The sequence below is a fragment of the Phyllopteryx taeniolatus genome, chromosome 18 (genome assembly GCF_024500385.1).
Source record: "Phyllopteryx taeniolatus isolate TA_2022b chromosome 18, UOR_Ptae_1.2, whole genome shotgun sequence".
Classification (NCBI taxonomy): domain Eukaryota; kingdom Metazoa; phylum Chordata; class Actinopteri; order Syngnathiformes; family Syngnathidae; genus Phyllopteryx; species Phyllopteryx taeniolatus.
The window spans coordinates 5,140,315-5,159,981 of NC_084519.1; the positions used below are offsets into that span (position 1 = coordinate 5,140,315).

Here is a 19,667-nt window from a genome sequence, read left to right on the forward strand (position 1 = left end):
ACCACCCTACATGGCAGACACCCCATGAGACAGACTCCTCTTGACAGTGTTCCTCCACACTAGCCTGGTAGCCTTTGACCTCAGCAGCACCTCTGCCTCTCTGTGTAGCTGCCCTTGCATTCCAGCACAGCTCTGAAACCTGAGCCCGCGGTGAGCTCATCGCCAACCCGCACATTTTCAAGAGTTAAATGATACCAAAAAAAAAAAGAAATGTAGAGGGAAGAGAAAACAGGGAGAGGGGAAAAAAAGGGAGAGACATCCACGGGTTTAGGACAGGTCTGGAACTGGTTCTGTTTGTGTCTACTCGCCAAGGCAGCTCAGGGGTTAAGTTACATGAGAGACAGCGAGGAGGAAGGGGAAGAAGCTGTCTTTGCTTGTTGTCGGTCTCCTTTTCCTTCCAGGGCCTGTCTGACTGCTACCTTCATTTTCCTCTTGACACGCGCTAGCAAGCCGGCCGCCCTTCCATATGTGCTTAAAATTTAACGACCTCATATGTGGGAGCCGCCCTGGGATGTGAAGGTGACCCGGTGAGCTTGTGTTTGCCACTCTTCTTCTCTGCGATGACTGCAAGTTGTCCAAAGACGGTAAGTGGCTCTCTTTAAAATGCCTTTCAGTGTGTATTGAATAAAACAGGCCACAACATTGCACAATCTAGATGAGATGTGATCCAATACAGGAGCTGTATCAAAAATGTCCACTGTAATGCAAATTTTTGATTGACACTGTCAGAGAGTACGTAGATAATGTTTTATGGTGTGGTTAATTACAGTACCTGCACTGCGTAATGCTGACATATGTAGTAAAACAAGGTAACCAAGAAAAACTGTACCTCGCAGTGTGATTCGGTGCATTTCTACACCTACAAAAAAAGGCATATATCAATAAATAAATACCTCTCTGATTGTGTTAATCAAAATTGAGAATTTGTATCTTTGTAAAGAATGACCTCTGCAAGTGGTTATGGCCAATAAGTGTACATATATAACTTGCATGGGTGCAAATGTATTGTGTCTAAATTGAACTTTCTGGTACCTTACATAGAATGTTTCAAATCTTCCTTGATGAGTGCTCCGGCTTAATCACAACACACATAATTAAACCAATCACTCTCACTCTCCTGCTGAGTTTAAAGGATGTCTGAAGAAAGTGTGCAAAGTTGAAAGAGAAAGAGGAAAGAAAGAGAGTCAGCACCAGCTGAAAGCTCGGATGAATGCTTAAAAGTGGGACCTTTTTATTCCATGTATTATTCATGACTGCCTTGTTTCTTTCCTTGCCCCAGCCTGTTGTTTAGTGACCCGGTACACTTGCCTTGTCAAGCTGGTTGATGTTTCTCTGAAGTTCACTTTAAAACACTTACTGATGATTTTAATAAGTGGCCCAAAATATAAAAGAATGAGCACACAGTTTCCTAAGACATAAGAGAACATTCACATCTTTTCATGGTAGTTTTAAACAGAAAATAACAATCATCTGGAGGGATTTCAAGTTTATATTCATGAATCTGTCACCGTTTCCTCTCAACGTGAAAAACAATTTAAAGTAATTGCGAGCATTTTCATGCTATAACTTTAAAAGTGTCTAAGGTGAAACAGCAGCAATTATCTTGCAATGGTCTCATTATTTAAATGGGTGTGAAGTGCTTCATTGCTCTTGCAGGTAAACACACAATTCTTCATGGGAAATAATGACACGACTGTGATCAAAAGCTTTTTTCTGTCCCAGTGAGAGCTGCCCCAATAACTTCCATTTACAAAGCCTATTCACAGTATTCACTTAACAAACTAGCAGCAAGCCAGTACTGCCAATGAAGATGACGAATGAGTAAACATTAAAGTGTACAGGGAATAGTAACCCATAACGTTATCATCCGCAACGCATAACCCCAACACCTTAATGACTGCATTGAGGTCAATGAGGGGTTTTGTGGACATGCATTTTGGCTTTAAGCTAGTTAATATTTCCTGAAGCTTCTCATGAAAATACAATGAAAAATAATTGAAAAACATTGTTACAAAACTATATTATCAGCAAAAGCAAGCTGTTACTATTTCAATCCTTTTCCAGCATTTTCCAATTAAATGAGATCAAGCATTCTTGCTGATCTAACCTGCCCAGTGTTGTAAATGTGTTTGTTTTTGTTGACCATGTGCTCGGGTTGAGTCATTAATCAATGTTTTGGTTGCTTATTGAAATTTACACTCTGTTGTGCAACCAACTGTGGTGGTAGCCGCAGTCCAGCCACTCATCTATGAAGTCATTATTTTTCACTAATTAGCCAATTAATTGAAATTGCTAATCTAATTTTAAAGACCTGCTCCACTGAGAATCTTTATGATGCATTGGTAGAATGCGTATCTTCCAGCATATGCAATTTGTTGCAAGTGAGTAAATTTAAAGGATGAGCTGTCTGCAAGTTGTGCGTTAATGAGTCCATTATTTTATTGCTTAGAAATAATAATTCATGAACATTTTAAGTCGCTATCGTGAGGCTTACCTCATGTTTATGAAAAAATTAAACGTGAGGGATAATAATTACCACTTTAAAAGATTACCTTTTAAGAACTTGCATTATTTGCAAAAATCACATAAAACAAGTATGAAAGACAAAGACAAACTCTTTGACTTTGTTCATTTTTCGCCAAATCTCTTTGATACTTTGTCTTTGGGGCGGCACGGTGTACAACTGGTTAGAGCTTCTGCCTCACAGTTCTGAGGACCGGGATTCAATCCCTGGCCCCACCTTTGCATGTTCTCCCTGTGCCTGCGTGGGTTTTCTCCGAGAACTCCGGTTTCCTCTCACATCCCAAAAACATGCACGCTAGGTTCATTGAAGACTCTAAATTGCCCGTAAATTGTGAAAGTGAGTGCGAATGGTTGTTTGTTTATATGTGTCCTGCGATTGGCTGGCGACCAGTTCAGGGTGTACCCCGCCTCTCGCCCGAAGATAGCTGGGATAGGCTCCAGCGGCCCGTGACCCTTGTGAGGGAGAGCGGCTCAGAAAATGGATGGATGGACTTTGTCTTTGGACTAGCATTTTATATATATATATATATATATATATATATATATATATATATATATATATATATATATATATATAGGTATGTTCCTGTTCTTCACATTATCATGTCATTCAAATCCAATCTTCAAGCAAGTAAGTATTTATTTAGTAGCAAGTATTTATTTTGGATATAAACAAAATATTTGTGGCCTTAACTACACAGTGGTATAACTATTACACATATTCTTTAAATATGAAACAAAAATTAAATCCCTTGTGAAGGGTTAAATGTATGTATACCATAACTATTATATTTTTATTTCTAAAGCTATAATACATCAAGTAAAATATGTTTAGCTATATTTGAATATTTTAACGCATTTAACTGACGTGGGTTAAAAAAAGAACAAACCTAACGTAACGTCTACAGATCACTCCACAATCTGTGAATATCCCTAGATGAAAAACATTACGCATTTTCATCTATCATGTCTCATTTGGTGACATCTGAAACTGAAATTGGGAAATGTTTGGAAGTTCGAGAAGAAACAAGTCGCTAAGCATCAATTAATAGAGAAAAATGCAAGTATGAATAGTTCTGGTGTAGCCTGATTGTGTGGATGAAAAATAGTTTAAGGTTGTAATAGAGTTTTTTAAAATACATTTGTATTTATTATACTCATTATAATCCCTCAAGGAGAAATGCAATTTAGGCTTGTCTACATTTTGTGTTGCACATCAGACAGAGAACCAGATCAAACAAATGCAGGCATGCAAGAAGAGATGGAAAGAGAAGCGCAAACAGTGCTGCTACTTGAGCTTGTTCAAAGGCACCTCGACAGAAGCCAGTTTGTCCAACAAGTGTCCCCCCTCCCCCTTTTTTTCTGTAACGTTCATTTAGAGGCTCAAATTAACAATTCAATATGAAAAAAATACAACTAAACATTTCTAAGTATAAAAAATGTGTTAAGTTGTTTTGTTGTTGGTTCTTTAGAATTTGTACTTTTATCATTATTCTGCAGTTATGTCATTCTTTGACCTGTTTACAGTAGAATTGATCAGCCTCCCTGCAGGATGCTAGATCAATCCACCAGGCAGCCCAAAGCTGAAGTAGTTTGGACTCAGCTGAGGTCTGAAGGCATGAATCAGACAGTGTCTGGCGCTGGACATGACCCGAAGACTGAGCTTAGATATGCAGTGAGGGAACAGGAGAGCGGTGAACAAGCAGAGGAGTATTGAGAGGGTGAGGAGGGGGAGACTGGGTAGAGTAGAGACTGGTCACAGGCCAACTGGGAGATCCAGCACAAGGAGAAGCTTGTTCTCATTTTTTCTCCACTTGCACCGCCTGGACCTAGAAAACAATAATAATTCTGAAATACCAGCAACAATGTAATTATAGACAAATAGAAGAATGAGGGTTAATTGGAGTTAAGTGTCTGTTAAAAAAGATAGTTAATATTGTATGTGCATGTATAAATAAGTATATGTGGGTCAAACCTCCATTCTGCCAGTGGTGCAGAAGGAGCAGAATTCCTACCATTGCTTTAAAAACAAACATCGTTCAGTAGTTCTGAAAGAATGCTTTGAGTGTATATTTTTAGGAAGATAATACCTGGCTATTTGAAGTCCAGTCATTAGATTATAGTCAACTTTGACATGAGATGAGAATAACGTAGAAAACATGAAGCTGCCTTAGAGGGAAGAGAAATCCAACACTCCCGTTCTGTGATGAATTCCACCTCCTGCTGTTTTCATCCAACAATCATAATCTCCCACTCGTGACCATCCATGCCCTGTTTTTGTGTGTGTGCGGGAAGTCTGGGGTGGGAGGACTTCACTCATAGCAGTAGAATAAAAATGTGACCCCTAAAATAAATAGAGGACAATATTTACTGCTTTGGTCATTCATCAGATTGTGTGATTAATGTCTTTCTCTGACATAAGCGTTACGAACAATCACCCGCACGTTAGCGATGACGTTATTTTCGAAAACATTCCTGCATAACTAATGTCTGAAAGGACTAACCCTCGACTCAAGCATGCCATCGTTCCTTCTACAGTAATCAACTCTGACTTAAGCTAGATGCAAATATCTGGAGTAACACGAGGGCTTTCACCCAACAAGATAAACACCATGATTCTAAAACTTCAACTACTACAGTACATATACACCATATAAACTATTTTTGTTGTATATTAGATTGCATACGCAGAACAGTGGTTAGCACATCTCCCTCACAGTTCTGGGGATCGGGGTTTGAATCTTGGCTATGTCATCATTCCTTTAGGTACAATCATATTTTCTGGTTGCAGTGCTGCAATTTGACTGAAGTCCAACCTAAATGTTTTAATTTGAGGATCATTTGAGTCTCAATGCAAGGGACTTTAGACTCACATGATTAACCCATATATGAGCACACAGTCAGTTATTCCTTATGTCTCCATGTCTGTGAGGCCCGACAGTGCAGTGGAAATTATGGGGTATTGTATGAACGACAAGGACTAGCGGTCGGCTCGGAGTTTGAACAATCTGGTCATTTGCCATCACATCTGGACTATGAAAGAGGTCTTATTATGGATTCCACTGCTATTCTTGGCAAGCCACGCCCTGCATACCGTGCAAGTTCTAAGACTGGCCGGAGACAGCTGACTCTCGCAAGCTTAGCTTCTTCATTGCAAAACGTTACTTATCAGACAGCAAGATTATAGTTTAGAATGATTTAACAGGCATGGTCTTTTTAAAAATATTTGCAGGTTTTGTACAGAAGTATATCACAATTAACGAGACTTATTACCGCTTATCATCTCTTGAGACGACCTTGAATACAACCTGATGGCATATCGGGAGTTTTAATTCCACCAAATCATTGTAAAAAGGATTACAGTACATTTTAAGTGCGCTAGACGACAAAATGCAAAAGCATTTTGTGAAGTACTGCGCTCTCTCTGACGGCGTAGGTTTGACATGCAAGTTTTATGGGCTGTGAGCGAGGCCATTCTTGTTTGCTTTGGAGCCTTCTGAAAGAGGCCCAAAAAGCCCTAGTGAACTCTATCCAGACCAGCTGCCAGTAGGAGTACAGCACACTACTTGGAGCCTAACAGCTTGATTTTTTTTGCTCCAACCACACTGAAGTTTTAGCTGACTCGATCCATTCAGCCGACACATTTTCGATTAAACAAAGGCCTCCATCCTCCTCTTCCCGGCCTACTTCTCACCTCATAAAAACACAATTTGTCTCTCGAATCTAATCTTTTGCAGTAAGTCCTTTTTTTCAAATTGTCATTTATAAGCAGTGTTCGAAGCCTATCAGCATTACTTCTTTCGTACTAATGCGTTCAGTGACTCATGTTACATGTTTCCAGAACAGAACGAACATAGGAGACGTTGGATTAGAAAAAGATTGAAGATGTATCCTCTCACACACTCACATCAAAGCGAAAGAAGCCTCAGAGACTAGGAGGATTCATATGTACAGACATGTTTCATGTGGCAGGAGCGGTGCAAGCAGTTTTAGTTCTTTACTTACATTTTCCCTATTTTTCCTTGTCATGGGTTTACTGGCAGGTCTGCAGTTAGCTGAGAGATAAGCCATGTAAGCTTAAATTTCATTTTATTTGTGAGATTCCAACTGTTGCAAATTTATTTTTCTTTGACTATAATCCCATCACAGACTCAAATAAAGTGTTATTCAGTATTCAGTAGTCGGCTATTAATATTTAATGTATTCACAGAAACTTTTCACACCGACCACCTGACCGTACAAAAAGCCTTTAATAATTCACAAAAGCAAACACCTGTGTTACATCCATCTTCCCAAACTGTTTTTAAAGATCTAAGAGCCATGAGCAATGCAGTAAATAAAACGATGAGCCGACTAACCCCGAGTATTAAGCGGATATTAATCTGCATGATTCACGAGCTTTGCAATGAAGCGTTACAGAGATCGATTTGAACAGGCCAACTCAAACGTATGCAACCTCATGATTTTCACTCATTATTGTCTAAAATACATCCTGACTTTAAATCTAGGTGACAATTATGCCACATGGGTTCCAAAGAGCATAGAGATATAATTTTTACCACAATTCTCAAGACATTTTAAGCAGTCAAAGAGTTTCAATAGTTTTGTTCTCAAGCTATTTTCAACACTTTCAATTGATTATAATGCATACAAATAACAAAGTGGGGACAGACCTATAGTATCGATTTGTCAAAAAATATTAAATTTACCACATTTGGACATGTACGGTTTCTTCCTGACAGCGACAACATGCTATCATCTTCAATACGCTTCTTGAAAGGGCTACCAATGATAATTGCACTTGTGCTACTGTATGTCAAATTAGAGTAGGAGGAAAGACTGATATTTCAAAGGTTCCGATGACATTCAGTAAATATGTTAAGTTCTTAGTTATTGTTACATTGAGCAGCAAGAGGCTATAATAATTTAAAATCTGATCTGGAAAACATTTTTTTCTCTATGCAGCAGTTAGCTAAGATATCACTGTCATGTCTCCTTCTTCTTTTCCTTTGGCCTTGTCCCTTTAGGGGTCGTCACAGCGCGTCATCCTTTTCCATGTTATCTCCTGCATCCTCCTCTCAAACACCAACTGCACTCATGTCTTCCCTCACGACATCCATCAACCTTCTCTCTAGCTCTCTTGCCTGAAAGTTCCATCCTCATCGTCCTTCTACCTATATACTCACTATTTCTCCTCTGGACGTGTCCAAACCATCGAAGTCTGCTCTCTCTAACTTTGGTCTCCAAAACATCGAACCTTGGCTGTCCCTCTGATGAGCTCATTTCTAATTTTATCCAACCTGGTCACTCCGAAAGCGAACCTTAACATCTTCATTTCCGCCACCTCCAGCTCTGCTTCCTGTTGTCTGTTCAGTGCCACTGTCTCTAATCCGTACATCATGGCTGGCCTCACCACTGTTTTATAAACTTTGCCCTTCATCCTAGCAGAGACTCTTCTGTCACATAACACACCTGACACCTTCCTCCATCTATTCCAACCTGCTTGGACCCGTTTCTTCACTTCCTGACCACACTCACCATTGCTCTGGACGGTTTACCCCAAGTATTTGAAGTCCTCCACCCTTGCTATCTCTTCTCCCTGTAGCCTCACTCTTCCCCCACCACACCTCTCATTCATGCACATATATTCTGTTTTACTTCGGCTAATCTTCATTCCTCTGCAGTGCATGCCTCCATCTTTCTAACGGTTCCTCCACCTGCTCCCTTCTTTCACTGCAGATCACAATGTCATCTGCAAACATCATGGTCCATAGAGATTCCAGTCTAACCTCATCTGTCAGCTTATCCATCACCACTGCAAACAGGAAGGGGCTCGGGGCTGATCCCTGATGCAGTCCCACCTCCACCTTAAATTTGTCTGTCACACCTACAGCACACCTCACCACTGTTCTGCTGCCCTCGTACATGTCCTGTATTATTCTAACATACTTCTCTGCCACTCCAGGCTTCCGCATGCAGTACCACAGTTCCTCTCTGGGTACTCTGTCATAGGCTTTCTCTAGATCTACAAAGACACAATGTAGCTCCTTCTGACCTTCTCTGTACTTTTCCATCAACATCCTCAAGGCAAATAATGCATCTGTGGTACTCTTTCTAGGCATGAAACCATACTGTTGCTCGCAAATACTCACTTCTGTCCTGAGTCTAGCCTCCACTACTCTTTCCCATAACTTTCCCATTGTGTGGCTCATCAACTTTGTTCCTCTATAGTTCCCACAGCTCTGCACATCATCCTTGTTCTTAAAAATCCATTCCTCAGGCATCTTCTCACGTGCTAGAATTCTATTGAATAAGCTGGTCAAAAACTCCACAGCCACCTCTCCTAGATGCTTCCATACCTCCACAGGAATGTCATAAGGACCAACTGCCTTTCCATTTTTCATCCTCTTTAATGCCTTTCTAACTTCCCCCTTACTAATCATTGCCACTTTCTGGTCCACCACACTTGCCTCTTCTACTCTCCCTTCTCTCTCATTTTCAAAGTATTATTTCCATCTATCGAGCACTCTACTGGCACCAGTCAACATATTTCCATCTCTATCCTTAATCATCCTAACCTGCTGCACATCCTTCCCATATCTATCCCTCTGTCTGGCCAACCTGTATAGATCCTTTTCTCCTTCTTTAGTGTCCAACCTGCCATAAATATCATCATATGCCTCTTGTTTGGCCTTTGCCACCTCTACCTTTGCCCTATGTGACATCTCAATCTATTCCTTTTGCCTCTCCTTGGTCCTCTCAGTGTCCCATTTCTTCTGAGCTAACCTTTTTCCTTGTATGATTTCCTGTACTGTGAGGTTCCAGCACCAAGTCTCCTTCTCTCCTTTCCTGCCAGAAGATACACCAAGTACTCTCCTGCCTGCCTCTCTGATCACCTTGGCTGTAGTGGTCCAGTCTTCTGGAAGCTCCGAGTCCACCAAGAGCCTTTCTCACCTCTTCCCGAAAAGCTGCACAACACTCGTCCTGTCTCAGCTTCCACCACATGGTTCTCTGCTCTGCCTTTGTCTTCCTAATCTTCCTCCCACCACCAGAGTCATTTTACACACCACCATCCTATGCTGTCTAGCCACACTCTCCCCTACCACAACCTTACAGTCAGTAACCTCCTTCAGATTACATCGTCTGCACAAGATGTAATCTTCGACCTCCGCTCTTATAGGTCACCCTATGTTCCTGCCTCTTCTGGAAACAAGTGTTCACTACAGCCATTTGCATCCTTTTTGCAAAGTCTACCACCATCTGTCCCTCCAAGTTCCTTTCCTGGATGCCGTACTTACCCATCACTTCTTCATCACCCCTATTTCCTCCACCAACATGTCCATTACAATCTGCACCAATCACGACTCTCTCTCTGTCTGGGATCCTCAGAACTACTTCGTCTAGCTCCTTCCAGAATTTCTCTTTCACCTCTAGATCACATCCTACCTGTGGGGCATAGCCACTAATCACATTATACATAACACCCTCAATTTCAAGTTTCAGCCTAATCACTCGATCTGATACTCTTTTCACCTCCAAGACATTCTTAGCCAACGCCATCCATCCATCCATTTTCTACCGCTTATCCGAGGTCGGGTCGCGGGGGGAGTAGCTTTAGCAGGGACGCCCAGACTTCCCTCTCCCCAGCCACTTCATTCAGCTCTTCCGGGGGGATCCCAAGGTGTTCCCAGGCCAGCCGAAGGACGTAGTCTCTCCAGCGTGTCCTGGGTCGTCACCGGGGTCTCCTCCCAGTGGGGCCCCCCGAACATCTCACCAAGGAGGCGTCCGGGAGGTATCCGAATCAGATGCCCCAGCCACCTCATCTGGCTCCTCTTGATGTGGAGGAGCAGCAGCTCTACTCTGAGATCCTCCCGGATGAGCTTAGCTTCTAGCTTCTGACCCTATCTCTAAGGGAGAGCCCGGACACCCTGCGGAGGAAACTCATTTTGTATCCGGGATCTTGTTCTTTCGGTCACGACCCACATCTCGTGACCATAGGTGAGGGTAGGAACATAGATCGACCGGTAAATCGAGAGCTTTGCCTTTCGGCTTAGCTCCTTCTTTACCACAATGGATCGATACAAAGTCCGCATCACTGCAGACGCTACACCGATCCGCCTGTCGATCTCCCGTTTCATTCTTCCCTCACTCGTGAACAAGACCCCAAGATACTTGAACTCCTCCACTTGGGGCAGGATCTCATCCCCGCCTGGAGCGGGCACGCCAACCTTTTCCGACTGAGGACCATGGTCTCAGATTTGGAGGTGCTGATTCGCATTCCAGGCGCTTCACACTCAGCTGCGAACTGCTCCAGTGAAAGTTGGAGGTCACGGCTTGATGAAGCCAACAGAACCACATCATCTGCAAAAAGCAGAGATGCAATACTGAGGCCACCAAACCGGAGCCCCTCTACGCCTCGGCTCATAAAAGTTATGAACAGGGCAGCCTTGGCGGAGTCCAACCCTCACCGGGAACGAGTCCGACTTACTGCCGGATATGCGGACCAAACTCTGACTCTGGTCGTACAGGGACCGAACAGCCCGTATCAGGGGGTTCAGTCTCTCGACGCACCCCCCACAGGACCCTCGAGGAACGCCTTCTCCAAGTCTAAAAAAACACTTTTGGACTGGTTGGGCGAGCCATCCACCCTCGAGGACCCTGCCGAGAGTGTAGAGCTCGTCCACTGCTGCACGGCCAAGACGAAAACCACACTGCTCCTCCTGAATCTGAGATTCAACTTCCCAATGGACCCTCCCCTCCCCTTCTTAAAAAGGGGGACCACCACCCCAGTCTACCAATCCAGAGGCACTGTCCCCGATCTCCACGCGATGTTGCAGAGGTGTGTCAACCAGGACAACCCTACAACTTCGCCAACTCTTCTTTCAAAATAACCCCGACTCCATTTCTCTTCCCATCTACACCATGGTAAAATAATTTATACCCTGCCCCTAAACTTCTAGCCTTACTGACTTTCCACCTTGTCTACTGGACACACAATATATCCACCTTTCTCCTCATCATCATGTCAACCAACTCCCGACATTTTCCTGTCATAGTCCCAACAATCAAAGTCCCCAAATTCAGTTCTAGGCTCTGTGCTTTCCTCTTCTCTTTCTGCCGAAGAACCAGCTTTCCACCTCTTCTTCTTCGACTTCGACCCACAGTAGCTGAATTTCCACCGGCGCCCTGCAGATTGACGGTGCCGGTGGCGGACGTTGTTAACCCGGGTCACGACCGATCCAGTATGGAATTGTTTTGATGAACGCTCATATTTGTTTGGCAAAGTTTTAAGCCGGATGCCCTTCCTGACGCAACCCTCTGCATTTATCCGGGCTTGGGACCGGCCTACAGTTTGCACTGGCTTGTGCCCCCCATAGGGCTGCATTATTTCACTGTCATGTGTTCTTGGTTATATCCTATGAGTGACGTAAAGGACAGTTAGAATCAGATTTAGATATGTATGCTAACTCGGAAATTTGATTTGAATCAGATTTCAAACCACCTACAGCATAATTTGCAGTTATCTCTTGCCATTGCACATGATTAAAAAGGGTCTGATTTCAATCTTGATCAGCCAAAAACCATTTTGTCAGTGTAAACATAAAACATATTAGTAATTTTTGCCCTTTCCTCTAGGTAATCCACTCCGTCTGGCTGTCTTTAGCCTTTGTTTGACACTCTTTTCCTCACCAGACAGTCTGACATCATCTTTTTAGTTACTGTTGCAATATCCAAACAACACAATAGACCAACTTCACTTCTAAACTTCACAAAGGCATTATGCAACTCCCTGGACTTCCTGTTTTTGCTTAAGCTTCGTCTTTAATAAACATCAACCACAGGATAATGAAATACTTAAATATTTTTTTAATGTAATGCTTTAATACGAAGTAGTACTTTTTTTATATCTGATAAAACTGTCATTCATACAGCTGCTATTTTTTTAATTACCATTGTGTGTGTGGCCGTTTACATTTTGTGCATCAAGATTCTGGCACCCTCCACCCTTATTTTATTACTTGTCACTCACTTATTTGCTTGCTATCAGGTGCATGCTGAATGATGCATTCCTTATGTCTCTAAAGATTCACGGTAATTATACAGTAATTGCCTGTCCAGCCTCGCCGCCCACCCACTCTTTTTGTACCTACTGAACTTGGCTGAAAAAATACAAGTTCAAATGAAAAAATATTCTGCCCAGTGGCAAGACATTGACACATGTTTCAAGACCAAATTATTCAAAATAATCTCCACTATATTTATGCAGAAAGAAATAATCTCTCCCAGGTGGCATACAGTTTTCTCTTTGTTTTAGGAAAAATAAGCCTTCTTGACTGAACATAGCCGCAGGCAAGTATCCAGCTGAACCACATTCCACTTTCACATGACCTTCTCGCAGACCTGGCCTGCAGCAAGAGCTGCACCGTTCATTTTTGGCCACACACCCCTCGCATTTGACTGGCCTAGAAAATTTAAGACCTATTGTTCTCTTCTTTTGCTTCCTCAACATTTATAAACTCAACTCTATTCCACCAGAAAAGCTATTGGCTTGTCAATTTCATTCATGTGCTTTTACAGGTGCATTTTACAAGGAACAGAAACATCTCCAGTCAGTGTGGGGCTTTGAAATTCATCGCGTCAGGCAATGTGCTTTCTCTCATAAGATGAATACGGTTTGTGCATGAGCATGTCCTGTGTTTGGCCAGGGTTAATGACAGGAATTAATCAGGCCATGCCCAAACTCAGGCAAATACCAATTAATCACTTAAAGCTGCACTAATACATTAACATTTATTATGTTTGTATTCATTATGTTAACACTAAGTAATAATTATATTGTTGTAACACTTGGAAATGGAATATGTAGTGAGAAAAGTTTCTTGTACAATGTTGACAAGGGTGCAGTGAAACATCCCCCTTCTATGACATTAATTAACCATGCATAGTGGACAGTCTGTGTGTCAGTTGAATTCCTATTCGTTAAATGATGCAAAAAATGAAACACACTGTCCTAATGGCCATTATTCTCAAAATTAATGATAAGACTGTTTTGGAGTGTTTTAGGGGTTTATTCTAGTTCAGTTTTATGCCTTCATCCTTTTTTATTTTTTTTCTGGCTGTGTCTATTTCAAGTGACACTCCCGATTTGACTGTTTCATTGACAGAACACATGAAACTACTCACTTGCGAAAATGCCCAAATTACACATAAATAACCACACATGCATCAACAACAGGCAGTGACAACCGGGAGTAAACAATCATAAATAAATAATAAAAATATGAAATGTTACATACTGTTCAGTTGGTCACCGCTGACTCATACTCCAATTGATCTTAAATGAGGATAATAACCGTCACATTATTTCACTGGTTGATGTCAAGAATTATTTATTTATACAAATAACAATACATTTGTGTAAAGTGTAGTGTATTTAATGGTTTATGCTTTGGCTGTAGTTTTACAGCGGGTGTTTTAGGTTGTTAGGCCAGGCGAAGGTGTGTCTAGGTTGCAGATTGGTGTATTTTGTCATCAAGCAGTGCCGCTCTTAGCTTGAAGGGCACATTGTATGAGACCCCCCCTGTCACACCCCCATGTCCTCCTATTCACCACCTGCACACACACACACACACACTGATGGAAAACACTGGAGTGGACTTTTATTTCTTTAAAATATATTGAATTATAAACAAACCTGCAGCCTTTGCTTGTTTTCCCTGCTTTTATTTTCTTCCGAAATCGTGCACCTGATGGCTTTAATCTTTTCTTCTCCATGTTTACGATACTTTCATTCACAACTATGGGAAATGTCTCAAGCTCTACAACCATGCAATTTTGTGGAGAAAACTTAAACAAGCTCAGATAAAACTGTAAACCTGACTCACAAAGGTCTCATCCAAGCTGAACCTGGATCTTTTAGACTGGAGGGAGACATGCTAGACACATGTTCTACCGTGCTGCCCGTTTCCACTTCTGAAAAAAAAAAAAATATATATATATATATATATATATATTATTTTTTTTTATATATATATATTAAAAAAAATATATATATATATATTTTATATATTATTTCGGCACGGTGGCCGACTGGTTAGAGCGTCAGCCTCACAGTTCTGAGGACCCGGGTTCAATCCCTGTTTAATCCCATAGAGGTAGCAAAATTACACAGTGTATCGTCAAACATTTATTGCAGTACCAGATTGAATGATTATGTTTTTGTAGGAGTATCTCATCGAATGGAAAATAATTAATAACCACAAGGAGCGATCATCTCTTCAAGTTTGTGACTTAAATCAGACAACAACTCGCTTCATCAAGCAAAAATAGATGTGGATATCACAGAGCAGCATGTGTTTGTGTTGAGAAGTCAGAAACAGACAACGTAGAAATTTAATATCCCCAACAACAGTGGGAAGATGGGGCATCTATTTGAAAATGCCACATCAGACGAAACGTGTCATCTGAGGTTTTTGCATATATCTCCCCTTGTACTTGACATCCCACAGGAAAAGCCAGGCGTGTGGAGAGAACTGATGCGTCCTCGAGGTTTTTGATCAAAGCTCCACGTGAAAATAAAAGACAGCAAACAACAAAAAGCATGCACAACTCCCAAATGAATTATCTTATCGGGGCTTGGTGTTCTTTTTCTCAGTGGAGGTGAAGGCAGGGATGTTTTTTATTTTATTTTATTTTTTACTGCGAGGGCATCTGGTGCACATTAAGGGAAGACCTGACGTTGCTTGGTGAAACATGACTCGGGGATGGATGGAGGCTTTTAGACCACTGTCTGCCTTCCCACACGTTGCTGCACGTTGCTGTTCTTTATTTGTCCGTCACCCAATAAAACATGCACGTTGTTATGTGACAGCCAAAAATCTCAGCAAGAAAACAGAATCCTCCAGATCTACTTATTTGTCTCTTTTGGTTTGTTTTTTTCTCCCGTGCGAGGCAGGTGATGTGCCTTGGAACAAAGTCAAGATATTAAATATTTTAAATTAGCTGCACAGACTACTATATAGTGAGACAATGTCATTTGTAAAGTCAGTAACTGTCTATTTTCTTCTTGTAAAGGAATGAACTAAAGTAAGACCGTTGCAGGTTTGGGAACGTGAGGGAATGTAATGTACGAACAATTTATTCCCAGCAGACACCAAATTACCTGCAAAAGTGATCATATTCAGAGGCTTTGTTGAGTTACAGTCAACATTGCTGTGGGTAGGACGCTTATTAGATCCTGCCTGTGTTTCCACTTGTGGCTGAGTTGAGGCCCCCTCGACAGCCTTTATCCAGTTATGTCTGGGCACAGCGCTCACATTTGCTCTTCTGTTGTGGCGCTGAGGGGAACCAATGTCCCTGATGCCACCTGCAGTTTGCGCAAACAAGACCTTTCACCACTCAGCTGGGTACTAAATGCAACACGAATTGACTGGAAGTCTGGATTACTACATCAACTGATTGGCCACTTGGTTTAAGGGTATCCAGTGGAACCTTTGAGGTTAAAAACAATGCGTTCCTGGGATGATGGACCTCCAGTTTGCTCAGATTTCTAAACAATTTTACCATAGGGAGTAAAGGAAATGGAAATAATCTGTTGTAGGGTCAAAATGTCAGCAACATGAAACGTTTATTAACTCTACAGGCAAATTTTAAGTCACATTTTAATATTTTTAACTGTTTTTACTCTTTTGTTGAAGTGTGAAAGTAAGTGTAGTAAGATCTCTCTCTCAAACAATACAGTACAGATTGTAGAATATTTTTGTGTTATCAATTGCTCTTGATGAATTGCTCTTGCTCTCTCTACAGTATAGTACATTTTTAAATGTGTTCATGTTGTTTTACATTAGTGTGTTTAAAGATCTTTAAAAATTGCATACATTTTATAAAACCATGCCTCGGTCTTATTTAAATAGGGTATTTATATTTCGCCAATAGTTAGTTTCGTTTTGGGTTTTTACATTCTTAGTACGAATTTTAATAGCTTAGATTCAGTAGTTTTCATTTGGAAAAAAAATATACTGATCAATGATGAAAATGAAAATTGATATTTTGGGACTCAACCAGATTTTTGTATCATCAATCCTAATTAGGTCCTTTTAAAAGTAGCATCTATGTAATACGTTTTTTTAAATTTTTTTTTTACTATTGACATTTTTAAAGGCAAACAAAATTTTTTTGCCTGGCTATTGATTAAATCGTATTCATAAATTATATATATATATATATATATATATATATATATATATATATATATATATATATATATATATATAGCGGCAAGGTGGACGACAAGGGGCAAGGGGTTTATATCCCGGCCCCGCCTGTATTGAGTTTACATGTTCTCCCTGTGCCTGTGTGGGTTTTCTCTGGGTACTCCGGTTTCCTCCCACATCCCAAAAGGATGCATGGTAGGTTGAATGAAGAGGGTTAGGTTAGGTTAACCCTAACCCGAAGATACCTGGGATAGGGTCAAGCATGCCCGCGACCCTAGTGAGGATAAGTAGTATGGAAAATGAATGTGTGTGTGTGTACATATATATTCCAACAGTCTTTTGTCTTCGTTTCATAGTGTGTGTCTTGGCTGCCCAGCTTCCAGTCATGTACAGTATATATATATTTTTTGTTTGTCCAATCAGATTTCAGCTGTGTTGCAATGGAATAATCTAATCTGTCCAAGGCCTTCAGAATGAGAGCGGCGTCAAACACACACACACATACACCGTTGAAATAGCTGTTTTAGATTCACCACTCTGCGTCTTCGCGACACCAGCATTTTCCATCCTTTGATCGGTTCAGGTAAATAGTCTGTTTACCAGTCTCATTAGTGGATCTGAATATGTGCATGAGATTGATTTACTGATTAGTATGATGTCAGATATATCACAATTAATTTTCCAGGCTCACTTTTCAAGAAAAACTCATCTTCGTTAGGCTTAGTTGACCAACATAGTTGCTGTCTGGCTTGTTTCAACCCGGAAAATTATTTTTTTGGGCATTTCTAGAGCAGTATGTCCATATTATAAGCACGACAGCTAGCTTACATAGACAGGCATGAGCAAAGAAAGGTCTGCTGCATCTATCATCAGCTCTGGTGAGTATGATGTATTTTATTTAAGGTTTTTGTGTTTTTGTCACTTTATTTTATATTGATTGCAAACTGCTATAGAAGTTTGGAGGTGATTTTATTTAGAAAATAAAGGTCACTGTTTATTGCTTTAGTGATAATGGTATTCATCCTCAAATATGTAACGTCTATGTCTCTTCTTTAATGCCACTCAGATTTATATACCATGTTTGTACAATATTTTGCAATGTGATATTAAGAGGCCCAGGTCCAAAACTCACCACCGCCATTGAATTTTTCAACATTCTTAATTTTCACACACTGAAAAACATCAAAACAAAAAAAGTAACAGTGGCTTAACGTTGATAACGAGTGACAGGCACATGGCTATGATGGTGTCTAATGGATTTTTATGCGAGTCAAGCTAACTGTATAATTTTCATTTTAATGTCTTTAATGTCTGCTCTGCTTGTTCCGCCAATGAAAAAAGTCAAAAACGTGCAGAGTTAATCCTTTGATGCTTGTCGAACTGAGGTATGGTGAGGTGTTGTAACAACGGATTGCTAGCTTTTGGAGTTAGTGTTATAAAAGAGCCCCAAAAAGACACAAGACACATTTTGTTGAAATGAGGTCCTCTGTAGTAGGCTGATGTCTTTTGTGACCTCAGGTATAACTGCAAAGTTTTATGGAACTTTGGTGGACACATACAGTATTTTGCCCCCAAATTTGGGTCAAATTAGTTAAATGGTTTTGCTTTCACCGTATAGGTCAGATATTGCATGGTCTCCACTCAGACTTCCATCTTTGCATATATGCAGGCTGTTGAACTGATTTTTGTTTTCATATTTTGTTAACCGTGAGAAAATGTGAGATGAGAAAGCAACTTGACACACTGAAGTAGAGCCGTATCTGGTTTTGCGTGCTCAGCCTGACAAGTACTCGCTATGGCCCTGAGGATGTGTGAGAGGGAGAGATACAGAAATAAAACCGTTTCCATTGCTTTACCTAATCAAATGCAAGGCTACACAATGTCTCTCTTTGAGTGTGTGCCACTATTCTGGCACAGGTTTCTATTTCAACCCTGTGGGCACATCAGCAACATATTTGCTTCCGACTGCCATTTATTACAAGCCAATTGGAAGATTCCAAGTTATGGGTCATTTTGTATTGGCTCTATGGGAAGTTTAGGTCTCTTTACACAAAGCAATTTTAGTATGCAGGTCTCTTTCCAAAGAGTATCGCAACGCTCCTATTGGGCAACCCCCCTCTAGTATGTTCTTTGGAAGTATAAAGCCTAAAGCAGCTATGAATATGGACCAAAGCATCAGTAAAGCTGGTAGCTTGCAGTGACATCAGTGCTTCACTTCTCTGCTGTTATTACTGTATTTGATTTATATCGCTGATATTGCTGATATCGAGCAGCCACAGCAGTATGACCTCTTGCACAATATAATGATATCCAATACAATAGCTGTATCACAAGATAGCAATGTTCAGTTTGTGTCTGAGACTGTCAGAGATTATCAATTTAACTGTTTATTATTGTGGTTGTAGTGTTCAGTGGCTGAATATATATTATATACTACTATATTATACTATATTGCATCCTAATGAGAACTGTGTCCAATATTTACATGATTTAGTCACCTCAGTTACATTGGAGAGTTAAGAACATTGGAAACCGTTAATTCACAACAATGTTACAGATTTTGAGGGGCATTGGACACAAAATGGGTTGGGTAGCTCAAGCAAACACACATTGTTTTCATTGTCTCAGGACGGCCTTGGTAGTTTTTATTTCAAAGTAAACTATCGATGCGCATTTGATGGCACTGAGGAAAGAGGACAAAAAGGAAAAACAGGTGAAGGGGATTTGCTAGCAAAGGGGAGAAATCATGCAAGTTGAGCCCGTTCACGAAAATGAAGCTATACAAGAAGTAAAAATGGTTTAGGGGGGACTTTTATATAAGCCAGAGCTCCAATGAGCAATAAGTCTACTTATTTCTGGCAGGGTCATGTGTCAGAAGGCTTACCTTTTAAATTAGCCTAAAAGTTTTAAAAAGAGCAGTTTAACTTGAAA

General features: G+C 40.8%; 1 protein-coding gene across 6 annotated transcripts in view; it reads left to right on the plus strand.

Moving 5' to 3' along the window:
• Nucleotides 1-239: 239 nt before the first annotated feature.
• flrt2 (fibronectin leucine rich transmembrane protein 2) overlaps nt 240-19,667 on the plus strand; it is a 71,513-nt gene continuing 52,085 nt past the window's right edge. For 5 of the 6 annotated variants that reach the window (XR_009785471.1, XR_009785470.1, XR_009785472.1 and 2 more), the window contains exon 1: nt 240-584. The gene's annotated coding sequence lies outside the window, so the exon portion shown is untranslated. The remainder of the gene's footprint in view (nt 585-19,667) is intronic. The other variant, XM_061754175.1, reaches the window with a different exon arrangement.